Here is a 6694-nt window from a genome sequence, read left to right as displayed (position 1 = left end):
AGATAATGCGGGGGAGAAAAGGAAGTCATGCGCGCTGCGAATGTAGACGGAAAGCCGACTGTCTCATTCATTCATTCCTACTTACTTTAATACTCACCTTCCACCTTTTTTTTTTCCAGCTTTTCTTGTTACACTATATATTACACAAGGAATATTATTATTTACACCATTGAATATCTAACTTAGTCTTAATGGGTAAAAGTAAAACTATCCATATTTGGTAGTGCACACCACAAAACCACCCACTTTTATAGAAATATTGAAATTTTAAGTGAAAAGACTTATATTTCCTTGTGACAAAATTGCGAGCATATTAGTGATATTGTTTCTCAAAATAATTTTCATCAATCAAGTAGTTATCGACTAGTCGACTAGCTGGCCCGCAGCCACATCAGGTTAAAAAGTCACGTCAGCTTGCTTGATGGTCGGAAAACGGCGACCGAATGTAAAGTTTATGACATTACACACTAATTTTTTAGTAGTTCGTGGAAAAAATCAGAATTTAATAAAAAATTATGACTTTTAAGACAGTTTACCCTTAAAATTTTTACCCTATAACTTTGTTGCATTCTTTGACAACAAATATTTGGACTAGATTTGCATTCTATCTTTTCCGTTTTTTTCAGTTGGTAAAGTTGAAAAAGGTCAAAATGGATGGAGAAAATGTCAGTAAAGTGGTAGCTTCGAGTGCGGACAATCTTAATCATACTCTACTAGTGCTCTGTTTAAGCTTTGATTCAAACCCAAGGTAAAAAAAATCTTGAGACCAGTCCAAGATCTTCTGACCTTCCTAATTTTACCAAACATAATTATAGGAAATAACAAAATTTTCGGGATGCAATTCTTTTGTTCTCACTGCAACAATAAAAAATCGGATAAATATACTTTTTAATGCAATTAAGGACACTAATTTGTGTCTTTAATTATACCACTGCACTTCATAAAATGTCCTTATTGGTAGTGTCCCAACTGAAATTAAGGGACACAAATAAAAACGTCATAAAAAGCAAAAGATTAAGATAATTTGGCTTGAACTTAGAGACCCTTTTATTTTGTATCCTAAATTATGGTTATTTTTTAAAATTTCCGAACACTAGTAATTGCATTTCAATTTTATGTCTCTAAAATATAAGTTTTCTGTAGTGTAAGAAGAAATGTTATTATTTATACTCAAATTTATTTTAAAAAATTGAATAGTGACTCTCTCTCTCACACACACAGGGGAAGTGCCAATATTTTGAAGTTTGGGCAGTGAAGTCATGAAGTGTTATCTACCTTACTTAAAGAAAACATTATCATCCTAGTATATATCAAAATGGTGATAAATGAAATAGAAGAATCCAAATTAAGCAGCTTTTCTACTTTGAAAATCCCATAGTCAGAATCTTGATAACGATAGATATGTATTTATTTTGAAATTTAGGTAAGTGGACCAAGACTGTAGAAATTTCTGGAGAGGAGAATAGTGGCCATTGGCATATGGCAATTCATGTATCACTCAACTTTAAATTCTGGTGAATCCAATGCAAGGAATATTCAGGCATAATTTCTTTTAATTCTATCTACTTTCTTTCCATTACATAAAATCTTCTTTTTTTTATAACTCAGTACTTTGTCTTGATATGTGCTAGTAATATTAAATTGGACATGCCACACATGTTATTTTTTAATCCATTTCAAAATGTATGGGATTGTAACACTGTACATTCTATTATATCATTTGAAAATTTAAGATTAGCTTTAACCAAAAAGGGTCATGGTTGACAGGGAGTGGCAGTGAACCAAAACAAGTGGGAAGTTATGGGAAGAACATGCGAGTGTGGGAGTGTATCTCATTTCTTGATTTTGCCTTCACTAACTAACCTTTTTCTTCCACACTCACAAAACTCCAATGCCTCATAGGTAACTGGTCATTTTATTAACTTACATAAATTTCATAATTCTATATGAAGCATATAGAATTATAACTCAGTTGATAAGACAACAAATTACAACTCAGTTGATAAGACATTTCTCTTCCAATCAGTATCGAACACAAGCATATAGGGGAGACTTAGCCCTAATTGCGGTAAAGTATTTTAGAAGAAAATTGCATGTTTTTTTTAAATATTGAAAAACTCCAATATATTAATAATATAATTAACATACATATGAAAAGGAGAAACTAAATATTTTTTGGTCACAAAAATAGTGCTCATGTTGCTATTTTTGGACATCTCTCAAAAGATATGCACAATTTATAGCTTCTTTTTTTACATTTCTACTTTACTTTATTCTCATTTTAATACATTTTTATCTCTTATTCTTGCAAGGCCCCTTCAAAAAATTATATATAGATGAAACTGGTTTTGCATGTGAGTCATAAACAGATCAAAGCCAAGTCGAAGTTAGAGCCGAGTTTGGTTGCTCATACTTTTTCAACAAATTCAAAATCTTCTTACAACTTCGTTAAACCTAAACCTAAACCTAAACCTAGTTTATCCATCCTTTCACTCATCCATCACTATCTTCCCTTGCAAAAACATGGTGCCCCGAACTTCCTTTCTCCTATTTTAATTTTAATTTTAATTTTAATTATTATTATTATTATTATTATTATTATTATTATTATTATTATTATTATTATTATTATTATTATTATTATTATTATTATCATCATCATCATCATCATCATCATCATCATCATCATCATCATCATCATCATCATCATCATCACCACCATCATCATCATCATCACCATCATCACCATCATCATCATCATCATCATCATCGTCGCATTAATTATGCCGGAAGGCCATGCTAGACACCACCACCACCACCTCCACCACCGGCATTCCCACCCGGCCTCCCAAATCTCCGCCCCTCCTGAGGCCTCCCCTCCGGCTGCGCCACCTCTATCGGGCGATGATTGGCGAGTCTACGACGTGAGAATGTTTGGCGCCATAGGCGACGGCGCGACGGATGACACCGGCGCATTCAAGAGCGCGTGGGAAAACGCATGCCAAATTGATTCCGGCGTCTTGCTAGTTCCCTACGGCTATACTTTTATTATCCAATCCACTATTTTCACCGGTCCTTGTCAAAACGGCCTCATCTTTCAGGTGCCACCTCTGTCTAAATCTTGTCCCAGATCGACTGGTTAAAGATTTCATCTAATCTATATAAGTGTCGATAACTATATAAGTCAGGATAACCCTCACCTTTGTGAAGCATTTTAAGGGGATGAGTAGCCCATTTCTAATAATCCCTCCGTCCTTGAAAATTTGTTACATAATTTCCGTCCATCCAACAAAATTTGTCAACCTTTCATTTTTTTTACTTTTTTTGGTAGTGGACCCCACATTTCTCTAACTCATTCGTATAAAACTAATATTCAAAATAGGAGTCACATTCCAGTAACATGTTTAACCCACTTTTCATTACATTTCTTAAAACTCGTGCTTGATGAAAATGTGACAAAATTTAAGGGATGTAGAGTGTACTTCTTTTACTAGTTTTACTTTGCTCTTCTTTTTCTTGAAGATTTTTATCTGGGAATAATTTTGTATCTCCAAAGGTTGACGGGACGATAATGCCCCCGGAGGGGCCGGATGCGTAGCCGACGGATTACAGTGGGCGACAGTGGCTCGTTTTCTACCGGGTCAACGAGATGGCGCTACGCGGACACGGCCTCATCGATGGACGTGGCCAGGCGTGGTGGGATTTGCCCTGCAAGCCTCACAAGGCAAGATATGGTCGCATTGTTCGGGAGCCATGCGACAGTACAGTTGTGAGTGACCCAAAAACAAATCTGTTTTGAAATGAAACAAAAATGTTACAACTATTAGTAGTAGTAATTAAGTATTGGATGAAAGCAGGCGATACGATTCTTCATGAGCAACAATATTAGAGTTGAGGGAATCAGATTGAAGAATAGCCCACAGTTCCATTTCAGATTTGATGGGTGCCAAAATGTTCACATACAATCAATTTACATAACTGCTCCACCTCTTAGTCCCAACACTGATGGGATTCATATAGAGAACACCATTAATGTTGAGATATACAATTCAGTCGTTTCTAACAGTTAGTATATAGTATATATATTCATTTTATTTATTTATTTGAAACCTAATTAATTTAATTTCTCAATTGTATTGCAGGTGATGATTGTGTTTCAATAGGATCTGGCTGCTACGATGTTGATATTAGGAATATGACTTGCGGCCCCAGCCATGGCATCAGGTCCATTCATCTAACTACATAAATATCGAAAATCGTAAGAGTGAGTGAGATTTTGTGAACGAAAACATCGTGAGTTTTAGCTAGTCCCACCAAAATTTATACAGAGAGGCGCAAAATATATTGCTGTTTCTATCCCATAAAAATAGAGACTCTTTTCATTTTGGTTGGTCTCATAAAAGTAGTCCACTTCTACTTTTGATAACTTATTTTTCTCTAATAAGGTAAGCCTCATTCTCCACTAACATACTCCAAAAAAATTTTCTTTCTATATGTCATACTTTACCAATTATTATCCTTTAAAACCTGTACCATCTTTAATGTCTCTATTTTTATGGGACAGAGAGAGTACTAATAACTATTTTACTTATTCAATATAAATAATAGCCATCATTTATGAATATAAAAACAGGAATATTGTCAAATAAATCATAAAAAATAGTTAAATTGTGGTTCGTCCCTTATTTTTCAAACCTGGAATGATAAATCACCAAGTTTCAGTAATTCGCATTTGTCCCGTACGTCATTGTTTTGGATGAAACAACGAGGTCTATCTACATGGAGAAAATGACGGTGGGACATAATGACATATCTAAAATCGATGGTGGGATAATATTAATATCTGGTTGTCACATTATCGCATGTTTCATCGGAAAAGAAAACTACGTATGAGATGATTATTGTCAAATTCTGAAACTTGGTGATTAATTATTCCAGTTTTGAAAAGTACGGGACAAACCCAAATTTGACTATTCTTTGTGGTTTATGTATAAAAATTCGTATTACCTTGTTAAAAATATAAGGAGGAGAGAATGAATTGCACCACTAAACATACCAAATGCATGCTTTTATTATGTATATGGAATATTCAAAGTATTTACAGTTTGATAAATATACAGCATAGGTAGCCTTGGCAAGCACAACTCGCGCGCGTGCGCCTCCAACATAACGGTGTGCGACTCGGTGATCAAGAATTCCGACAACTGGGTGCGGATCAAGACATGGCAGGGCGGGTCCGGGGCCGTCTCGGGCGTGATCTTCCGGAAGATCCACATGGAGAACGTGCGGAATCCGATCATCATCGACCAGTTCTACTGCCTCACCAAGAACTGCTCGAATGGCACCTCGGCCGTGCAAGTCTCGGACATCGAGTACTCGGATATCAAGGGGACCTACGATATACGCAGCCCCCCGTGCGCCTGAAGTGCAGCGACGCGGTCCCGTGCACCAACATCACCATTGGCGACGTGGAGCTTCTCCCGTCCCGAGGGGCGTTGGTGCTCGACCCCTTCTGCTGGAACGCGTATGGAGAGATGCACGCGCTGACGATCCCGCCCGTTGCTTGCCTTCTTCAAGGGTTTCCTCGCTCTGTCTTGGAGAGTGATGTTGGCATTTGCTAGGGTGCATTCCTTATTTTCTACCATCTTGGTTTTTAGGGTTTCTTGTTTTTGTGTTGGAAAAATTTTGTTGCTAATTATTCTTAGGATCTTCTTTAATTTATTTTTTCCCAAGCTAATTTGTGTACATTATTTGGGATTTGGTGATGTTGTGCGCATGGTGTATGTTGGGGGTTCAGACCATTCCATATCGGAGAATTAGAAAATGTGCACGCAATATAAAAATGCAGGATCTACTTGATTAGTACTAGGCATTTTGGGGAGTATACAAAAACAAAATCGTAAGGGTTTGCTCCTAAACACAATGTTTTAAAAACCGGACCGGTCGGCGAACCGGTAAAGCTACTGGTTCACGGTTCAACCGGTCCAACCGGTTCAATCACTGGTCGTTTTACTGTTGCAAATACATATAATTAAGTATACAATATACAAAATATATTAAATTTACATATACTTAATAATATATAAAAAATATTAACTTTATATTTTAGTTGTAATATAAATATTAAAATTTAGTAGTAAATGAATAAATTTCATAAATATTTTTGTTGGTAAATAAAAATAAATATATGATTCATTAATTATTGAAGATAAAAAATTTAATATTTTATATATAAATAGATAAATTTCATTATAACTAAAAAAAGTGTATTGAACAAAATAATATTATACTATTGAGTAATAATTAAACATGAATAATTAGTTATTTTATGTAAAAATATTAATATCAATGGTTAGTGTATATAAATTAAATATATAGTACAAGAAAAATATTAATATTAAGTAATAATAAATTATATTTACAGATAAAACATATTAAATTTATGTGTAATTACAAACTTATATATTGTAAAAATCTAGTGATTATTAAAACATAATTAAAATATATATTATAATTAATAATTTCTTAAAATAATATAAAATCAAAATGAATTATTATTTTATGTGGATTAAAAATATCATTTTTAGTGTATAAGAATAATTAATGTTCATATTATTTCAAAATGGTCATATGGTGGAGTGGTAAAAGTGTTGGTATATAGAGAAGAGGTCATGGGTTAAAGTCTTGCCAACAA

The 6694-nt window shown here is 34.4% G+C and overlaps 1 pseudogene; it reads left to right on the top strand.

The window, feature by feature from the left end:
* Nucleotides 1–2765: 2765 nt before the first annotated feature.
* LOC121771212 lies at nucleotides 2766–5731 on the top strand (annotated as a pseudogene).
* Nucleotides 5732–6694: the final 963 nt, after the last annotated feature.

Source organism: Salvia splendens, chromosome 2 (assembly GCF_004379255.2).
Source record: "Salvia splendens isolate huo1 chromosome 2, SspV2, whole genome shotgun sequence".
Lineage (NCBI taxonomy): Eukaryota > Viridiplantae > Streptophyta > Magnoliopsida > Lamiales > Lamiaceae > Salvia > Salvia splendens.
This window is presented reverse-complemented; position numbering and strand designations above follow the sequence as displayed.